This window comes from Dermacentor silvarum, chromosome 8 (genome assembly GCF_013339745.2).
Source record: "Dermacentor silvarum isolate Dsil-2018 chromosome 8, BIME_Dsil_1.4, whole genome shotgun sequence".
Lineage (NCBI taxonomy): Eukaryota > Metazoa > Arthropoda > Arachnida > Ixodida > Ixodidae > Dermacentor > Dermacentor silvarum.
The window spans coordinates 52527079-52548851 of record NC_051161.1 but is presented as its reverse complement, the minus strand read 5'-3'; the positions used below and the strand labels follow the sequence as shown (position 1 = coordinate 52548851).

At 48.5% G+C, this 21773-nt stretch overlaps 1 protein-coding gene across 2 annotated transcripts in view; it reads right to left on the bottom strand.

The window, feature by feature from the left end:
• LOC119461228 (uncharacterized) overlaps positions 1-21267 on the bottom strand; it is a 31583-nt gene extending 10316 nt beyond the window's left edge. The window contains exon 1 of one of the 2 annotated variants that reach the window (XM_049672286.1): positions 20979-21267. The gene's annotated coding sequence lies outside the window, so the exon portion shown is untranslated. Of the gene's footprint in view, positions 1-7304; positions 7740-20978 lie in introns of those variants that run through there. The other variant, XM_049672287.1, reaches the window with a different exon arrangement.
• Between the last annotated feature and the right edge of the window lie 506 nt (positions 21268-21773).

The window sequence follows — 21773 nt, the reverse complement described above, 5'->3', positions numbered from 1 at the left end:
GACCCGACAGGAATGACTTTCATACACGCCCAAACCGCGTCTTCGCAAGAACGCGCGTGACAAAACGTTTCTCTTCTTTCGGGCGAATCGCCATCGCCAGGCGCCGACGCTGACGTAAACACCGACACACTCATCGTCGGAAGCCCTGCCCCACCGAACCGAACCACAGAAGGCGTCGACATCGGGCGACAACAGCGCTGCTGAGCTGGCCTGCGTTGGAACGAGAAGACTGCGCGGACCCCCTATACACGCAAGTGACTCGGCACGGCAACGAAGATATAGTGCCATCTCAAAAGCCCTTGCCGAGATTGCGCGCGCCACCGGGTCAAGGCGAAAGCCACCCCCTTGTCAACGAGTCCGCGTTTCAAACCGCCGCGAAATGCACGCACTTCACAGCCCTGCGTGCCACTTGACTGCCTATGGCCGCCTCGGCGACCGGGTTCGCCGGCAAAACCCTCTCGGTCAACAACTGCGCGCCGGCGCGCGTGTCTGAGCGTGTGTATTCCCCCTTCTGGGTGCGGGGCCAACGTCCGTTGTTCTTCTCTACCGGGCCAAACAAGTTCTGCAAGCCTGCCGCCGCCGCCGCCTCTGGCCGAATGTGGCCCGCAGTCGTCGCGTGCGACGCTCGCCCCCTCCCCAATTTCTGTAGTTTCTTTTTTGCCCCAACCATCGGCACACCCCGCATCTCAGTATCGCTACAGCGGCTAGTATATGGCCTGCATCAAACCCTTTTCGCACGACTGCGCCCTTCCCTCCCGGCTGTTTTCATAATGGTTATGAGCCGCGCGCCACTCGCTGATTATGGCGGAGCCGCTCTTGGGGCTGCTGGGGCCAGGCCGTTTCGTGACACCCGCCGGGCTGTTCTCGTTGATTCTGTTGCCGGTTGCCGCCCGACACGCTCTGAGCAATCTTTAAAAGAGTTTAACGTTGGGCTAGTTGGTACTTTGACATGAGAACCATCTTGAAATAGGCAAGAGCAAGCTGGAAGGAAACCGCTCGTGAAACGTTAGAGGATTTCTTTTTTTTTTTTTTTTTTTAAATCAGGAAAGCAGGTCAGGAGCGTGTCAGCAAAACATCGATTGCACTGTAGAATGTAGAAATGAAATTCCTTTCGCGCCTGGTTTGATCACTTCGTGTTAAACAATTTCCATTTTCCTTGTAACGGTGCGCCTGAGCAAGATTGTGGATATATATACCAGTGGGTCTGACTTCAATAAAATCAGTTGTTAGTTAGCGCATGTGTTCGTCTTCCTTAATGTTGTGCCGTCCCGTTGCGCGCTATTTCAAGGTGGTTCTCATGTCTGAGTAATCGTTTGAACTAGATTTTTCCTTTTTTTTTTTTTATTCTCAAAAGCCAGCAAAGTTGACGTGCTGAGTCACGTATGAATGCATGTTCGGTCCGCAGCGATCGGCTGGAACATTGTTAGGTTGACTTTATGGAAACAAACTGCTGTCTCTAAATTGTTAAAATCCTCCATCGTAAACTGGAAAAAAAAATTGTGCAGAACCAACGCACATGTTAGAATGAACGTCAAGCGAAGCATTTAGTGAAGCGCGATTAGTTAAATCCTATACAAAAAATTTCGAGGCTTACAATCGTGTTTATTGGTTCTAAAGTCTTTTACGAACTGCTCTGAAGGCCTTTTGTAGTATTGCTAAGAGATAATGACGCAGTGTCGAATTAGTTATGTACAGGGAACTCTACAGCTTTCTAAAATTTATTTATAGATCTTCTTAAGATGTCCCTCATATTCTAGTTCTTATTTGCTTATCAATTGATTTGGCTTTAATGGTGACCCATTTTTTTTTCTCGCGTAGAATCGCAAAAGTGCGTGATGCCTGTTTCTTTCTCTTCCCTTTCTTGTTGAAAGTGACTGTTCGTAAAATGTCTGTGAAAGTGTGTGCGAACGCTAGAAGACTGTGCCATGTTTTTGTTTGTTTTTTATTTACTTGCAAAAAGTGTCCTGCGCTTCGTAACGAACTGTTAAACAGCTGTAAGGATTCACTTCACACCTACAATAACCGTTCGATTATCTAACATTTCATGTTAGATAATGTTAGATAATCGGGGCGAACTAGCCCTGGACATGATCATAAATGTTGTATCGAAGTCGGCGACATAGTAATAATAAGTAAATCGCTCTGCTCTGAACATAAAATACGATGATGATGATGATGGTTACAGCGCCGACTAGAGTAATGATTATTATGGTTATTTATTTTACTTAATTATTACATACTCCTACAATAGACCCAATGACTATTGCAGGAGGGCAAAATAAAACGAGAAAGAAAAACAATTACAAACAAAGAAAATGTTAATACACAGTTACAGATTTTATACAATATTATTTGGGGTTGAGGGAGCAAAAGTCATATTGTAAAAACATTACGAAACAGACATACAGCACATAATTATCACATTCTGTAAAGTACCCAGAATTACACTATAGTACAATGATGACAGATGATGTCTAGATGACAATGATGCTGATTCGTCGCATCGACATCAAGACATTCCCCTAATTCATACCTCCATACTTCTCGAACCTTCGCGCACTTCCTTCGCCTACCAACTCAGTAACACCGCCTCTGAATAAGGCAGTGTGACTGCGTAAGCACGCAACAGCTGTTATACTGCAACCTCCTTGGGGGAAGCAGCTAGACGGCCGAATCCAGCAACAAAAGACACCCCGCCGTCTGTTCCACCCCAAGGTCTACTTCCCACTTCCGACCCCTGGGGTCCGCACGGCGGGCCCCCCAGCAAAGCGTTAGATAAGAGCCTCCGACTTCCGGCCTATAGCGCGAAAGAACGGCGAGCCTCCATTCAGGCAACCTCCGAGCGCGCGCTTTGCATCCGAAACACGTCTCAGCCAGCGGCGCCCGTTGAAAGAGAGAGCCTGCGATATATATACGCAGTGGATCGAGCGTCTCGAGTTGTCGACCGAAGGTTGCCGTAAACATCGCAAGGTATACAATGTATACATGGAAATGCAGAGACACTATAGGTCGTATGTGAGGCACGACCTTAAGCTGGTAAACTTGTTCGCCTCTTATAATTCATCAGAAAAAGAAAAAAAAATATTTAGCCCAACGAGTGGGTCCCTTTGTACAGTCAACCACAAAAGTTTACGGACCACGTGATCTCGGAAAACGTTCAATTCCCGAGCAGCCTGTAGCAGTAGCCAGTAAAACTGTATACGACAATGTTGTTAGCATGTTCTAGTCGAGGCCCGAAATACAAATACCAGCCTGCCTTGTGAGGGTGCGGTGATGTTCAGCTTTTTTTCTCGGATTTCATGGTGCGTAATGTTTCCTGGTTGACTGCACGTTCGCTACAGTCAACAACAGTGTTTGTAGAGCGATAATTTGTTGTGCGGTCGTGGTTCGGTCAGAGCCTATTGTTGTTACAACCACATGAAGTCAACAAATAATGAAGCCAAGTAAATCATAGGGGAAGCTAACCTTTCAATTTCTAATGTAGAACTAATAAGCAAAAAAATGAAATGAGAATGGACGAAAAGACAACGCTGTGGGTGGTACAGTCAAACCCACATCGTCCGCCAATGGTCATCCTCCCATTCATTTTCTTGGGTATTGCTGTATGCGTATTAGCTCTATAGCTTAGGGAGTGTTAGCCAGCGCCCCTCGCGACCATGGCGGTGAATCAGGAACATTCCTTCAATCGCAAGCGTCACGTGTATGACATGAACTTAGGAGCGAAATACGAAACAGTCTATATGGTGCAATTTTGCTTATACCTTTCTTATATCGAATACTAGCATCAAAACTTTAAACTGGCAAGAAAGAAGGCTCACATGACGACTGGCATTCTCGTCACTTATTGATTACTCAACATGCAAAGAGGTGTTCGTAATATATCTCGACTGATGCATTACGCAAAGCAATTATGCATACCCCGAAGCATGACGTATGCGTGTTTTTGTTTTTCCTTGCTTATCATCGTCCTGAGTCCTTCGAGGAGCCGTAAAATTTCAAGTTTGTAGATGCGGTTCAAGCGAGTTCGCTGTTGGGCAAGTTGGTACATGGTATGTAGAACAAGAACAGCTAGTGCAAACTAACGAGACAAGGAAGAGAGAGAGACAGCAATGACATGCAACATGAGCGACCAACAGTGGGTCGAATAATTAAAGGTATACAGCCAGTGTTTCGGCAAGAGTTGTCTTCGTCAGGGCAGTCTGAAGACATGTCCCATTGCCGAAACGTTGGCTCAAGGCTGTGGACTCCTATTCGCCTATTGAGGGTAACTCCAAGTATTCAACTTCCTGCGAAACCTTTGTCTAGCGTGAGAACACTGTGAGTCATCTGAACACTGCATTGTTGTGATGCGTGGATTCAGGCCACAAAAAGCAATCGCCGCCGTCTTTCTTCTTCAGATATTTCTAGGCATTGTACGAAAGATAACTCCTGCCTTATGCACTTTGAGAAACACGTAAGCTCTACACTAGTGTGGTGCTTCACGGGAAATAGAATTCATAAATAACAAACCTTTGAAGAAAACATGAAAAACAACATATTTAACGAGGAAATATAACAAAATTACAAAAATAGTAATTGAAAGAACATGTGACAAGAAAACTCAGCAAGAAGATGGAACCCCCTATAGGAATATTCACAAGAACAATTTCTTTGCGATGCATACAGCGTCGTCTTCGTCCGCCACAGTATTGTCTGCTGTGGCCTCCGTGACACACGCACAGACGCCGCCATTCTCAGAGTCAGCAGCGTGGCGCACGAATTACCCCACACTATTTGCCAATCGAGAATATTGCGCAGTAGGTCTATGGTTAGCGCCTCCGGCTTCCAAGTGCAGACTACTGCATATGGACGTACACAGTGCTGTCCACTGTTAAAGGCAACACATGAGTGTTTAGCACGTGCGAATTGTTCTCTCTGGCAAGTGTACAACACCCTGGTTTTTCAGCGTATATGACTTGTGGTTGGTGGCGCCCGCATCTCTCTACCCACCTCTGCAGTTCAACCACAGCAGGCACTTTCAGTTACAGCGCCAGCAGAGCGAGAGCCACAGATTAAGAGTGTTCGCTTTAACAGTGGACCGCATTGTGCATGAGCTCGAATACCAGTGGTGGTGGACAGGGCATAGTTTCGTTTTCTTTGTCATATATATGGTAAAGATAATTCTGAGGATGAGATGATCTAATGACGACGATGTACCATGAACGGCAGACACAGCAAACATATAGTTGCGAGCTCTTGAGCGCTGTCGCAATTGAAAGGGAACCTGCTTTCTGGAAAACTATACAACACTATATGCACTCGCTCATCTCTAACTAATTTCCCTATAACGAAGTCAAAAACAACGCGAGCATCGATCGCCTCGGGGCATTCTCGGCGCAGCGGTCAGGTGCATGCATACGTAACCGGCCCCCGTCGTCTGGCCTTGGTTCGAGCGCTACTCATTGTGTCGCATCGCGGGCAAAGAACCAAAACAACAACTATGCATAAGTGAAGCGCGCGCGAGCGCCCTTCGCGGGTTAAGCCTATTTCCGGTATACGTGTTACCGGCGCGGGCCCGCGGGCACAGCGACAGACGCCGCCGCCGCCAGGCACGTCCCTTGTCTAGTGTCGTCAACTCCAGGTCGTGTGACAGCGACGAGTCGTCGCGGGCAGGTATGCCTGGGAGAACACTATATGGGCTCACATGCGCGCACGTCTGGCACGCAGGCGTTATCCGCCTGTATATACATGGATGGACGTCGCGATAGCATTGCGAGACCATTGTCTGCAGAAGACAATGCCCCATGGGAAACTCGCGCGACTACCCGCGCGGACAGCAGGACGCACGGTATATATGAGAAGCCGGCGCCTCTTTCGCGCAGCCGCCGTCAAGCTTAACATGAACACCGCCCCCCCCCCCCTTTTTTTTTCTTCTTTATTTCTACAGAGCCTTACGGCAAGTACTGTAGCTGGTTTGCATTGACGTCATCGCGGCCGCCGCCATCTCGCGGTACTATATCCCATCGAGAAGTTGTGTAAACGAGAAACGTGACGGCACCACAGGCGCGTCTAGCGCCGAGCGAAAAATTGATAGCAGTGATAATCCGGTGGGTAGCACAGTCAGCGAGCCAAAATCAAAACAAATTACGCGCGATAATATGGTGCACTAACGTCATAGTGGCTGCGATGATCGGGTACTATAGCACGGTGAGACGCTGCGCCCGTGACGTCACGTGAAAACTATCTAGCTTTGTGTTGTCTTGTTCTTAAACGTACGGTCCTTAACACCTATCGTGCATATATGAGGCCGTAATATGAATTACGCCTTGCATTTCCGCGTCTTAAGCGCGACGGCAGGTCATGTATATAACCAACCAGTCTAACAACACAGTGGCCGAACTGTTACAGTATATAGGTAGGCAGTTTTAGCATCGTTACTATACTCCCGCCCCGCCCTAGCCAGTTATACGAACTATATATTTCGCGCGCTACCTTTTCCTGCCTCCATACTCTCTCTTTCTAATCCGCGATGCGCATGCGCCGAGTGCACCTGCTACAGGCGCAGCAAAGGATAAGCTGGCACGCACGCAGGCTGGCAGCTGGCTCGGAAGGTATCGGTGGCTCTATATGATACAACACTCCAACAGAGCGCGCCTATAGCATATAGTGTTACCGTCCTACGATATATAACCATGCTTGTTATTGCGCCTGACGTATGAACACGGTAACCGCAGTACAGAAACACTGCGAACACTGCGCGCATTCACCTTGTTCGCGGCATATATAACACGGTACAGATCCCCCCACCATACCCCAAGACGTCGCACATAATTTGGAAGTGCTCCTCATCCCCGAACCCTCCCCCCAGGTTATTCTCCGTTACCCCGACCCAGTGTTACCCCTCTTACCCCGCACTTACTTACCCCTCTCGAAGCGTCTACTGCGCGCCTGCCTCAAGCGACAACATACGGGCACCCCGCGGAATTCAGTGATGAAGCCCCGAGATCGTATACCGGCGCACTTCACCCGAAATGCGCACAGCGGTGCGGTCTCGGAGCCCACAGCGAAACGCCGCCAGTGAGGCTCTGGACTGATGAAATCGGGAACCCACGCCCTCTTAACAATCTTCAATAATGAATTTACTGTATACGCTTACCGTAACCGAATCTGCCAGGGCACCGGCTGGGCACGCTTGTCGGGCATACGCGTGGTTGCACAGGGCGGGGGCGGTAACAATATATCGGCAAGCAGCGGTGGAAGAGGCAGGCAAATTTCGGCGCTCGCGAAAGATTTAAGCTCGATCGTCACCGAGTAAATCGCCTCACCTGATGAATCTCGATCGTTTTTACGGGTCCCTTAAATGTCGACACCCGCCGGATGCAGCACTTCTTGGCGACTTTACAGCGAAGAAAAAAGCTTCTCAAATGCAGATGTGCCAGGATCAAACGTCGAGCGTGGTGCCAACTTTACGTAAACAAGCGGCGTTGACAGCGATTGCATTTGGTATCCGGACGCACACGCGCTCGCATAGCGCATCCGACAAGGAAAGGAAGTATAGCTGCGTGCTTGATAAGGGGCTCGCGACTTATTGGCACGCGCAAGCAGGCTGCGTTTCTGCCACGCACGCGTCAGTTTTTGGCTGATGCACGGGTGTTTCACGTAACTTGGGCCAAACTTTAAAAATATGCAAATGGGGGCCACGTAGCTGGACAGAATCAAGGGATTAGGATGTTTGCCGTCACTTGGTGATGCTCAGATCTTTTTTTTTTTTTTGCATTCCACCTAACTTCCACAATTAGTCTTAATTAATTATTCAACTTCTCGAATATTATAATTAGATGAAAATTATCAATGAGAAAATCGTAGAGAAAAATTAGGAACTCCCGATACAGCTTTCTGCTGCTCAATATACGTGCCACATAAAAGCGTTTTTCCGAGTGTGAAAGAAGCCCGCGAATACGCGCAAAATTGCCGCGCGACTGGCCAGTCGAGTCTCTTTGCATTTTAAATTTTTAAACAAAATAACGTACACCGCTAGAGAAACGAATGCACAGCAAGAAACACCAACGACGTAACCGGTCAGCCTCCGCCCTTCAGTATAGTAAACACTAACTATATAGGCCAAGAGCAAGTTCTTTTTGACGCGTTTCCGTTATCGCAAAGAACGCATTTCCCTATCGTTCGGCATGCAGCGATTGGGGAAATGCTTCGCAAAGTTGCCACCAATATATACATTGTCCCCACTTTAGCTATCCGGCATTCCGCTGCCATCACCAGCGGCTCGTTTCCAGTTATTGCCGATTTGCACCGAGCCTGATGGAACTGTCGTACGCGGCTGGCGACGCGCGAGGAGGTCGTCATAGCCCGAGACAGCGTCGTGAAAACTCGTTCTCGCGTTTTCTCCGCACAACCAACGCGCTCGAGGCCACCGGGCGTTCTCCCGCGGGCATCGGTGGCGCCGGCAATGCGTGCCACGGATGCATACGTAAGTACGCGCACTCCAAGCGTGCGTCGCCTATATCGGCTCATATAAAGGCTCGGGCACGCCAGAGATCCGCATGCATCTGCGTACACATTGTATACTATATACCGTCTAGCAAATCCGACCGCCAGCCATTTCCTGTGGTGGCTGTATAGTGTTGTGGAGCGCTTCTCGAGGTCTTCGCCCCACTTGTAAGCGTGTTGGCATAAATATATATACTATGTTGCATATGTAGAGCATATATACGTATTTAGGCTTCCGGCCCTTCTGGCGCTTAGAATGTTAGTGAGGGCAAATTCAGCTGATGTACTATACGGTGGTACCCCCCCCCCTCTCTCTCTCTCTCTCTCTCTCTCTATATATATATATATATATATATATATATATATATATATATATATATATATATATATATATTCATCCAGCCGACATGGTTCACAGTAAAAATGAACGTGGTTCCTCGTACGTCGTATTCATTCTTGCGTGATGTGTGTGCGTGCGTGTGTGTGCGTGCGTGCGTGCGTGTGTGTGTGTGTGTGTGTGTGTGTGTGTGTGTGTGTGTGTGTGTGTGTGTGTGTGTGTGTGTGTGTGTGTGTGTGCGTGCGTGTGTGCGCGCGTGCGTGTGCGTGTGTGCGTGCGTGTGCGTGTGTGCGCGCGTGCGTGTGCGTGTGTGCGCGCGTGCGTGTGCGTGCGATGCGTGCGTGTGCGTGTGCGTGTGTGTGTGTGTGTGTGTGTGCGTGCGTGTGCGTGTGTGCGCGCGTGCGTGCGTGCGTGCGCGCGTGCGTGTGCGTGCGTGCGTGTGCGTGCGATGCGTGCGTGCGTGTGCGTGTGCGTGTGTGTGTGTGTGTGTGTGTGTGAGAGAGAGAGAGACCTGTCGACGCAGCCGGGTATTCAGACTTAATTGCAGCTCCTACTAACAACATAATGTTTAACACAGTTTCAGTGGATATGCGGTCACAAACTGCTCGAAAAGGACAACGTTTTCTCGGATATCGCTGTCCGCAAACCTTTGTCGTCCACTGCATAAGTTATATGCGTGCGCACGGGCCGTCAGAAGCACATTTGTTTTTCCCCCTCTGGCCAGCGGATGATGTTGGCCTGCGCCCCTTCTCGTTCGCGTCGGGCGCTAAGCAGGAAGCTATATACACGGCGGCGACGGCGGCGGAGAATTGCGCAGCTGGTCAACACTCGGTCACAGAGCTGCTATACGAACGATGCTTCGGTGTACCGTTGACCTTTGCCCCCCTGCTAAAGGTGTAACGGCCGTGGTTGCTTAGTGGCTATGGTGTTGGGCTGCTGAGCACGAGGTCGCGAGCGAGATCGAATCCCGGCCACGGCGCCCGTATTTCGATGGGGGCGAAATGCAGAAAACACCCGCGTGTACTTAGATTTAGGTGAACGTTAAAGAACACCAGGTGGTACGAATTATTCCGGAGTACCCCATACGGCGTGCCTCATAATCAGATCGCGATTACGGCACGTAGAACCCCATAATTTAATTTTAATTCAACTGCTAAAGGTGGAGCGGAAGTTTGCACAACAAAAGGTGAATATAAACTCCCGACGCAATACGAATACAAATGTCCGAGGTAAATGCCCTTTTCAAGGTAAGAAGACGAGGAGAAGGAAGTGGGAAAAAAAAAAAAAACGCGAAAGACACGACGTTGATTCAGTGAAACCACCGTTGGCTTCCGTTGCGCACGGGGAAATGGATAAAGGTGACAACAGGAAATAAGTTTACCTCGGGGGTTAATACTCCACAAACCGAGAAATATGCTAAACGCGTTTTGTAATACCTGACGAGGGATCCATGGCCTCTCCTCGGTATCGTTCAAACACATGCAGTTGCAGCGTGGTTATTCGCAAAGCGATTTACAAAACGATGTTTACAAGGACACTTAACCACAATTCGAACAATGTTACCAATATGTCACATCCACAATAATCTGAAACAAATACAAAAATACCATGTATACTTCAGTATACGAAATGTCAAGGGCCTGAAAATGATTGAAAGGTGACTTTATCAAGTAATATAGAAAGGAAAAAGTGGCTGCGAGGAGACGAAGAGGCATCCCTTCTGTGATATATACCCCAGTTACAACGCGGACAGAAAAGCGCTCTCGACTGCGCTTGATAAAGTGGACGATCGCCCCTTGTTAGAGGAGGGAATCCTGGCAGACGGGTCCAGACCACGCTCAAAACAAGGACTTGAACGCGTTGTTTCGATACTTGAGGACACGCGGATTGTGTCTGTAGGAGTTGTATATTCTATGTGCACTCAAGGTAAGAGAAAACATGTTGCATCCAGAAGGACTAACTGTTGAGCTATAGTTTGGTCTCGCGTATAGCTGCTGAGCTTACATCGCGCTAATGCGATTCCCGCATATAAAAAGGAGAGAACAAACCGAGCGCTCCAATTTGGTCTCGTTTTCTATATGCGTGCAGCTTTTTAGCCTCAATTCACCTCAACTTTGTCTCAGCGCGCAAAAAAAAAAAAAAAAAAAAAAAGACGTTGGTTCGATGCGGTGCCTCAACCGTATGAGTGGGGAGGGCACAGAAATACTTCGAATATTACCACTTTGGGACAGATTATTTCGGAATCAAGTCCGCCAGTGAGTTCACGAAGCGTCCTACGCGAAAGATATTACAAAAAAAAAAAAACTGCAATCTACGATTGTTAAGAGAAGATCGCTAGGGAGAGGAATTAACGAAAGTTAGGAGAAAGATTGACAGATTGATTGGTTGATTGCTTGATTGATATTAACGTTCCAAGGCAACACAGGGAAGGGGATACGAAAGACGCCGCATATTGTGGAGGGTTCTGAATTATGTTGAACATCGGATGTTCTTTAACGCGCAAAGAATGCTCGGCGTACACGCTTTTACATTCCGCCCCGTCAGACTGCTTCCGCCTTCAGTAACCGAACCCGCAACCTTTGTGATCAACAACGTTTCCCCATAAGCACTCCGCCCCTGCGGCGCCAAGAAGTCTAAGAGGTAAATTCCATGAACATGTAGCGCGTAAATAAGTGTCGAGAGTCAAAGACACAGGCCAGTTAATGTTTCAAAAAAAAAGTATATACTGTCGAATCTGCATATATCGAACTCGAAGGGGATCGCGAAATAGTTCGATATATTTATTATTCGATGTATAAAATAAATAGTTTATACAAACATCTTCAAGTGGATTTTACAGCTGTTCGTTATAGACAATAATTCGTTATATCCGGCTTCAACTGTAGTATATACCAGATGCAGCACCTTTCCTTCGCGATTGGCTTTCGCTAGCGAACGGCAATGCCTACTAATCCACTACGTGACCGAGTAAGCTGCAAAGCACTTCTACCGAATGCGCCAGTGGTTTCTTCACAGGACTAATATCTTACGCGAGCTCTTCTAACTTCTGCTCATTCGCGCTTACAGTTTACTCACTCCAGGAGTATTTGATTCACACGTTAAATTTCACGCGCCAACGAAGACATGCGGAACGAGGCATTCCAGCGGATGAGGCGCTTCCGTGCATCCGATTCTTCGCATTCGTCATCCGTGTGATCCGATTAGCATATAACTACACCGGCGCCGCTAGTATAGTGCGGTTACGGTTAGCTGTATAACGTAAGTAACGTAAACAGTATAGACCGCCGACAAACGCTTGCTTCATTGGACGAAACGTGCCGATCACGCTCCCGGCCTCCCTGCGGGCTGTTTCCGAGTCCACGAGCTCGCTGCTTTGCCTGTGTGGCGAATGCGTAGTGGTAAACGATGTCAACTCTCGGCGTGAACAACAGCGAGAGTTTGGCGCTTGTGCGCGGTTTTCTGGGAACGCGGTCACCTCGGCGAGCGCCGGTGCGTGAGAAGGTCGCGGAGTGCGTATACCTGGGAGCCACGCTGCTTACAACGACGTGTATGCCCTCTCGCGGATTAGGCACTTGGCTCTCCAGCGCACAGACTTAATTTGTGAATTGGAGGCGCGCGAGCGCAATTACTAGCGACTGTATCATTCGTTCGTGAACAAAAAATGTATACAGGGTTCGACGTGCGGTTTTTTTTTTTTTTTTTTTCGTATTTTGATTAAAATCGTAGAAAAGCGGTTCTGCGCTTACCGCTGCTCTGTTCTTACCCACATTTTGCAGAAACATCGCATTTTTGTGATACGGATCGTTCAGGGTAAGATCTGGCACAGTTAGCGGCCTAGCTTTAAAAAAAATGGAGGACGCTTAAGCTTCGCATTTAAGAGTGGAACGTGATAGCATATTCAAAGATCCCTGACTGCTTCTCACGATTTCCGGCAACTGCATGCAGTTTATGTAACCGTAATGTTTACCAGGAAACGCTGGCGGCGAACGCTATACGCACGAAGGCGAGCTTTCTTAGAGTTACTGTATATATAGCTCGGGAGCCATATATGGTAACTCTAAGTTTTCTGGTAGAAACGCGGCCTCTTGCGTGGGCCCATCTTCTGTTATTGTTTCGCACTTTTAATAGTTCAATCTGAGAAGATTTAACCTTCAAAGGCATGCGCTGTCGGTGTTTTGTTTCATGGCATTTGTTTGTGGACTGCCATTCTCAAAATTCCGAGGAATAACTTTGTAAAGAATGTAAGATAAGGTATGAGCAACTTTGGTGATAGAAGAACTACTTTGGTGCCGTATAGAATATATACGGCAGTTTTAACTCACCGCACGCCAACGCCGGCGACGGCGCCGACGCCGCCACAGGAGTTTCTGAGACACGGGGCCCTTAACGCTATCGCGTTAATATGCGAAGTTGTTTTTGTCTATGAAGAAGTTAGGCTGCTCAGAAGGCGGCACTAACGTAAACTTGTGTCGCCACCTGTCGGCAGCTGCGGAAAGCAGCCGTTCCGGGATGGGGATTCCCACGTGTTCCTGAGGAGCGGGCAACACACGGGGAATCGGTTTATATATGGAAGCCTTTTCTCCCTGCCCAGCAAAACGCGCAGAGGACAGCCGAAGGTGCGCTTACTAATTCTGCTGGAATTAGTTTCAAACAGTCGCTCGAATGCAACGTCGTCCCCATGTTTTAGTTCACTATGCCTCCAGCTGCTTATGCAAGCCGCGGAGGTCACTGCAGGACAACGCGAGTCACAATACGCCAGGCTGGGTGCTGATATGAAGTGAACATTGGACTAAATGTCTCACTACCTGTGCCTACATGTTACACACACTCAACTGCAAGAGTCGAACACATCCGCGCAGCAGTCCCAGCGCGCAAAATACAGCACCATGAAACTTTCGTTTGCAGTGAAAATAAAGCAAATCGCGAATTTGTTATCGGCGCGATCGAGCCACGGCATTTTGACCCACAAGGACACACTTACACCCAAGTGTATGAGGGTGTAAATCGGTCTAACAGCTCACGCACACCCTTACCAAGGGTGTGAGTTATAGACCGATTTACGCCCTCATTCACTTAGGTGTAAGAGTGTCCTTACACTCAAATGAATGGGGGTGTAAGGGTGCGAGCTATAAACCCATTTACACCCCCATTCACTTTTAAGGGTGTAAATTATTTTGCTGTGCAGGAGGCACCGGATTTTATCAAGCGCTGATACGGGCGCGCGTCTGTCATAGTTCAAAATGTATTATTTCCGTGGCGTACCTATCGGTTGAGGTCCGCACATTTTAGTATAGGACGTTCAAACAGCCCTAGTGCTGCTGGCCAGCGCTGGTTCGGAACAGCGGGTATGCAGTGACGTCACCGAGCACGCAATATTGTAGTACAGGCCAGCTGGCACGGTGATAAGCTGCGCTTTATCTCGGTCCGCTTATCTTCAGCAGCGCAGTGGAAGCTGCTAATAAAACTGAAATAATAGCATATACGTTGATGTAACGTGCACAGTAGTCGATCGCGCCGAGCTGTTTCACCGAACAGTATCTATCCGTGCTTGTTGGCGGCGAAGGGGGTTGCGGACGCGCGGACGTCAAGTCGTCGACCTCCTTTTCCGCGAATGATGGTCTCGGCGGCTATGCAGAGACTCAAAGAAGAAATAACAACAACAAAAGAGCCGGCAGACCGGCTCACCATCATTCTTTCACACTGACGCTCCTCCTCCGCAGTTTCAGCGACGCCCTGTGTGCGCGTTTAGAGCGAGGCGTACACCGAGTGACGTGTGCATGCCCTGAGGCACACCAGGCCGTTATCCGCGCAGCTCGTTTCCGAATTCACAGAATCGGAACGCGTGCTAGGAAGCTATAGAGTGAGTAAACAGCAGTAGAATTGCCAGGTGACTCAAGGGTCGAGCTGTTCTTGCTGTTGCACGCCCACGATTGGAGGTTCATTCCGCAAGATTTATGGGACTCGGGAAAGTGTATTTCTTGGTAGTTGCATCGACAGGTATCAACGGCACGTCATCCGAGGCTCTCTAGTAGAGTTCACATTGCATTCACTTGAGTAACATAGGCGTCATGGTGTCATTCTCAAGGAATGCGTCCAATGAATAAAGAAGCTAGAATGCCTGTTGGAAAAAAAATTAAAAGAAAGAAAATCTACGAGAATTTACTGTGAGCAAATCGATTTTAGGGGCGAAGCACCTTAGGGCCGAGCCTTGTCCCCCCCCCCCCCTCGTCGTCGTCGTCCGTAGCTCTGGTTTGCATGGAGTCCGCTAGGGGCTCTGCGGTGCACAAGGGCTACATAGGCGCTCGTTCCCGACGCGCGCTCTCTTTCTCTCTTCAGCCATGGATGATAACGGTCACTTCTGATAACGGCGCGCCCGCCACGCATGAAAAGGCGAGAGTGGCGGCTCAACTGCAAGCGGAGTAGAGGGCTCGCAAAGCTGCTGCAGCACGGCGACGCAGACAACAAGCGGACCCGGAGTCTAGGGCGCGGGAAGCTGCAGCAAAACGGCAACGCCGGCAAGCGGACCCGGAGCTGAGGGCTCGCGAAGCTGCAGCAAAACGGCAACGCCGGCATGCGGACCCGGAGCTCAGGGCTCACAAAGCTGCAGCAATACGGCAACGCCGGCAAACGGATCCGGAGCTGAGGGCTCGCGAAGCTCGCGCTTGAACAGAGCATCGGCGCCACCAACCTCAGGTAGAGAACGCTTCCAGCGTTTTGCCGCCGCTTCCCGCGCTCTCGCCGCCTCTGGGTCCGCTTGCCGGCGTCGCCGTGCTGCTGCACTGATCACAAGGCAGTCTTAATGAAGGGAAGGCGAAATACGCACCTCAATACCATATACTACCAATAAAACAACATTGTAGATACTGTACACTCATTGTTGTCAAATGAGTGTTGTCACTCATTTGCATGTTCGAGTGGGCAATGTCCGGGGGATTCACGGTTACCCGAATGCTTCGAATGTTACCCCGGTGCTTCGCCCACTCATCATCATTCACTTCGTGGATGTGCGGTGTTTTTTTTTTTTTTTCTACAGGCTTTGGTGACGCATACTGTACTCAGCCTCCGATCAGTACTTTCATTCTTGATAACATTTTGCAGCGAAGCAGTATAGATAGAGGCGCTGACTCTATTGGGAAACTGAAGAAATGACGGGGCTAGCATGCGTCCCGAAGTCAGAGTTTGGCTATACGAGCCGGCTTGACAAGCTAAGGCTCACTTAACGTGCGCCGAAATCCCACAGCAGGGAATCGAAACCGGGACCCCCCTGGGCTCGCCGGCGCAGAACTCCCGATGAGGCACCGCACCTGTTACAGGGCGAGTACCTCGTCGCGGTGATTCAGTGGCGACGGTGTTTTGCTGCCGAGCACGTGGTACCTGGTTCGAATCCCGGTGGCAGCGGCCGCGTTCGAATGGGGGGCGGTATGCAAAAACGCCCGTGTACGCAGATTTAACAGGCACGCGAAAGAACTGGTCGAAGTTGATTATGTCGACTATGGCACCTCCGAGAGTACCAGTTTTGTTTTGAGACGGTAAGCTTTATCTATCTATCTATCTATCTATCTATCTATCTATCTATCTATCTATCTATCTATCTATCTATCTATCTATCTATCTATCTATCTATCTATCAACAGCCGTGAATAAGCAGGAAATAGTATCCACGCGGCGAACGGCGCGCTGGCTGAATTGATAGTGCATGGTGGGCTGTGCAATCACGAAACTATACCGACTATACTGCAACACGACTGCGGAGGTCATTGATACAACCGCATTTACTCGAAATAGGTCGAACACGAATATAGGTCGACCCCTACATATTGAACTCGCCCAGAGAAAAAAAAATATCATTCGAATATAGGTCGACCCATCTCTTTTTAGCCAAAAACGAGAAACTGAACGTGACCACCCTTATTTACATGAAGCTCGGTATACTGAATCTCTGCTAGTCGATGCCACAAGTTAAATCCTCGCCGGAACTGCCAATAGAGTCGTTCCTCATCGGATGCTCCACAGGCGTCTTCGGCACCCCAAATGACGTCGTCCTCGGTGTCATCGAGTACATTGGTTATGCAGCATTTCTTGAAGACAGTCTGGATAATCTCCAGACTGGGGGCGCGACGGAGTAACTCCGTTAGCTCGCTGCATCTGCTAGCTTTGTTCACGAATATATCGTGATTCGTGGTCGAGATTCGTTGGTCACGCATATAGGTCGATAGCTTAGAACTACAGAAAGTTGAGCTAACTGGTATGGATTCATCGTGAAAGAAGGTAAAACGTGCAGACACGGACACAAGAGAACCAGACAACACAAACGTGTTTGTGTTTTCTGGTTCTCTTCTCTTGTGTCCGTGTTTGCACGCCTTACCTTCTTTCAGGTCGATAGCTCAATTTGGGCAACATTGTCGGGAAACAAAGGTCGACCTATATTCGAATAAATACGGTAAGTCAACGTGGCTTCTGTATAAAGTATGTATCACTCTGCGGGTATGCAGCAACGCAAGTGAGTCTCCCCTGTAATGATTCGTCAGGTGTGACAGTAAACGGGATGAGAAAACATCATCGTCAGGCGTTCGCTCCTGCAGATCGCCGTCGGGTCTCCTGAATACGCACCCTCGTTCATTGATCGCTCTTCGTTAATTATCATGTCACTTGTCGAAACGTGTCGTGAAGCATAATCGAAATGATTATCACAAAGCTAGCAAACGAGCGATAAGGTATTCCGGTGTTTACTGCTCTCCTTTCTCACGAGCCTCAAAATGTAACAAAAACAAATCAAATTTCTATGCGCCAAAAAACAAAGAAAGAAACATAACACATAACAAATATATAACTAATATAATAATAAAGCAGCGTTTCTTCACGGGCTTCCAGAAGTCATTGAGAAAACTGAACAAAGACCGTCGCTCGATCTCACAGCTCTGAAGAGCTGTAAAAGCATCCACAAGACCAGTTGAGTGAGAAATTTGGCGAAGCATTTGCTGCGACCTGTCTGAGGGAAGCTGCATTACCCTACCGAAAATTAAGAAAAAAAAAAAAAGAATCATAAGCTCAATATCCAATAATCCTGTATGAACATATGGGGGTCCCATATAAAAACCCGTATCCTCCCATATATTATATGGAAGAAGTTCCATATGATTATGCCGACGTATGGGGATCTCATGTAAAAAAACTGTATGTTCCTATATCTGTTATATGGGAGGATAACCGTGCTGATATACGGGACCATACCTGTCTTTATACTGGACTCGTATGTTCCCTTATGTTCATACGGGATTATTGGATATGGGTTTGATGGCTTTACCGTCTTTTCGATTGGGTGCCCGCGTTAGAAATGGACACTTATGAGAAAAATAAGTTGGGCTGTATCAGGAGTTACCCTTCTACAATGAAAAAAAAAAAAAAAAAAAACTCTTGCCGTTAGAAGAGTTTTGATAAGAGAGAAAAGACGCATAAACGAAAGGCGGCGTGCCGACGTCGCCTTATAGTTTCAATACCAGCTCGCCGTGACGTCATGGATTTTTACAACTTCTGCTCGGGCCCCGCGTTGATCTTTTATCGGTGAAGATGGACTACAAATTGCATTCTGGAAAAAGCCAGAGAACTGCAACTTACGCAAGGTTCGAGAACTTTTACTAAGCCACCCAACGGCTCAAATGCGCAAGAAATACCTCGAAATCCGTGATGTCACACGCGCGAAATTCAAGAAAATTCAACCTTGACGTTCATTTTACTTCCTAGTAAACAGTTTCTTACCGTGAGATAAGATATAGTTTAGAAATATTACTTTATCAGACTACAAACGGACTTATTGTTTATCTCTTGTGTCCCTTTCATATATGCAGATCAAATAGAAAGAACAGTGCTGATAAGCTGCAAAAGGCTTGGCTACTTCGGCTGTCATTCAACTAAACTTCACGACCATGAGCTCATTTTCTGCATGACAGGACTTCCCTCATCGGCAGTGGACTGCGAGTTACTACGAAGCATGCCTGAAACGTAATCATGGCAGCTACAGACATAAAGTGATTTCGTGGTTACTTTCCTAACATTTAGGCGAGTGCAAGAATTCGAGAAATCTTATTTCGACATCTGTCATAATTTTAACCAAGAGAAATATCAGTAGCCGCCGCCAGCATACCGGCGACAGGCTCCTCTATTTATTTTCATCTCTATATAAAAAAAAGTGTAAGCTGCTCTGCATATGGTTTTACATATACTAAAGTGTAGTCAAAGCGGCCCGTAAATGACTTGCGAGAGCATCCGACGAGTCTGCGACGGTAAAAAGTGCGTAGGGGGTGTGCGAATATTGATTTCTGAGACCGAATCGAATTCTGCCGGAAGCGAATCGAATAGTTTTCGAATAATGAACAGCCGTTGTCACAATTATTCTAAATCGACGTTCACATCCTAGTATTCTTAATGTTAGCAAGTTTCTGTCATTACGTAGTACGTCATGAAGCGTTGTTTATTAAAAACACAAATAGAGCATTAGGAGCAAACAAGTAGTTTCTTCGCATTCAGGGAACTCTTCAGAGAGTGCGAATGACCGCTGTTATGTATGGCCTCTAATGTATGGCTACCTAAGCGACGTATCCTGGGATGGGTTCCGCGTCAGGAAGATGGCAACCCCGGCTAATCAGCGCTTCAGCAGCAGACGAAATGGACATGTCCACTAGGTGGACACTTACTACGCCCCCTGCTCCACTACTAATATTTGCACACCCCTAAAAGTGTATGTAAATGAAGTGCACGCAGTAACTTCGCACACGCAAATAACGGGATGGCTACTTGCATTGACTGTCGTCCAATGCCACGACGAAGACCATCGCTATGCGCATTTTGAGAGTATATACTCGTAGCTACACATGCGCGTCACTATGGTGTCTCAATGTTCGGGGTGGATATCCACGCGTCTACGCTTTCTGTTATTTTTGCGACAATAGCAAAGTCAAAGTCGTTTAAGCTTTTTCTCATCGTTCTAGAAGAGCTACGCAACTACACAATGCGTTCATTTGTTCGGAAGCGTGTTAAACAGCACCGAACTTCACTGCACGTGAACATCAATAACCCACGTGAACATCAATAACCCACGTGAACATCAATAACCCACGTGATGGAAATATTGGCCCGGAAGCGCAGTACGTGCACCTTTGTAGCTTCGAAAGAGTTGCATTCTTGCATTCTCTTCGCGCTTAACCTTCACTGACGCAGACAGCCCGATTTTAGTGCGATTAAAATTAATTTGGAACTATAACCTACTTTGCGGTATATCTGTATTCTTTCACTCAGTTTCCCAAGTTGTCTGTCTGCTAGCTTAGGCGACTGGGCATGATGCTGTCTGCAGTCTTGCTGAGCAGACAACAAAGACCACTGGGTGTGTGGCCGAATAGACTACATGCTACCGGCTGGTCTAGTAGACCATTTGGGTCAGTGGGTGCGTGCCACTCGATATGTGCCCGAAAAGACAACTTCAGAACTGCGTATCTGATATTGGTACCTGCCCAGTTTTTGGCCAATCTCCAAGAATGGACGTGTCGCTACATTGCGTTAATGTTAATCGCATTAATGTCGAAGTTCATAGTGAGCGGGGTTGTGCCGGAATTTTTCATCTGTGTTAACTTGAAAGAATTCAATTCAAAAAGAAGAAAAAGAAGAGACGTCATGCTTAGGACATTTACACATACGTTTCAAGCGCATCCATTTCCCAAGGCGCATATGCTGTATACGGTGCCCACGCGCGAAACTAAACGACTGCACGCAACAAATAGAGATGTAATCGGTGACACGACGGATGACTATATTTACGTAACACGGCCAGAGAACGTAAGCCACACACCAGCCAACACGTATACACGCCAGCAGCGCACTTTCCAAGCATAGCTTAGCCGCTGGCGTCAGCGACGCGACCGGTACTACTATGATGCATGCAATTGACCGGCGGCGGCGGCGGCGGAACCAGTATTCCGGCATCTTCATCGCCGAGGCGGGAGCACGCGCGTGAGCAAGTTTCAAACAAGAGTAAGAAAATTATGAAGCGGCCTCCGCGAAAAAGACGCAGCATTTCGCCACAATGAGGAAACGACGGAACTTTCTTTTCCTCTCGGCACACACAAACACACACACACGCACGCGTAATGGACACAAGGCGTCATACCTTTCCGAGCGACAGGCCGAGTACGCCAGCGACGAAGACGACAGAAGTTGCGCGGGGGGACAAAGAGCAGACGGCGCGCGCGGCTGGAATTGCGGACGACACTGGACGCGATGCGCTGTTATTCCATCGCGCGTCCCACGGTGGCGATGCACCGTAACACACTCACACTGCTTGCGGTCTATGCGACGATCGGCGCACACGAAGAGGCGGCGGGCTTCTTTTTGCGAACGCACACCTAGCCAGACGCGGAACGTACGACACCCGATCGGCGGGCTACGCGGCGTTGAGCTTGCTGCTCCACGTAGAATGACGAGACCCCTCCCCTCACTTCCCGAGCCCTCTCAGTTGCCCTCCACGAGTGCCCTCTCTCTCGCTTGAGCGTCGCCGCCGCTCTCAGCTCACGTCGCATGAAAGAAGGGGGGCACGGAACAGGGGAGAGGAACCCAGAACCAGAACTGGCTGCGCCAGCTCGGGTGGAGGGTGGCTTCCAGTCAAACGCAGCCGGCCTGCGTCGCTTCGGGAGCTGCGTGCGCGGGTCCGCGCTTTTGGGAAAGCGGAAGCCGCACGTGCAGCGCGGAAGTGACGTTAAAGGTCTCCCGCCTGCATCTTTTTGACCTGTTTGTTGCACGAGCGGGTTGGTGGTCCCCGGTCGAGGGTGGGGGGCTTCGTTTTGTTAACGAAAAGAGCGACGTGTAACAACCCTTCGGCTCCCGCTTGAATGCATTGTTCGCCGCTTCGACAGCAGGAAGTACTAAGTACTCCGTTTGCCTAGTTTTCTTGGTCCCTAAGCGGACA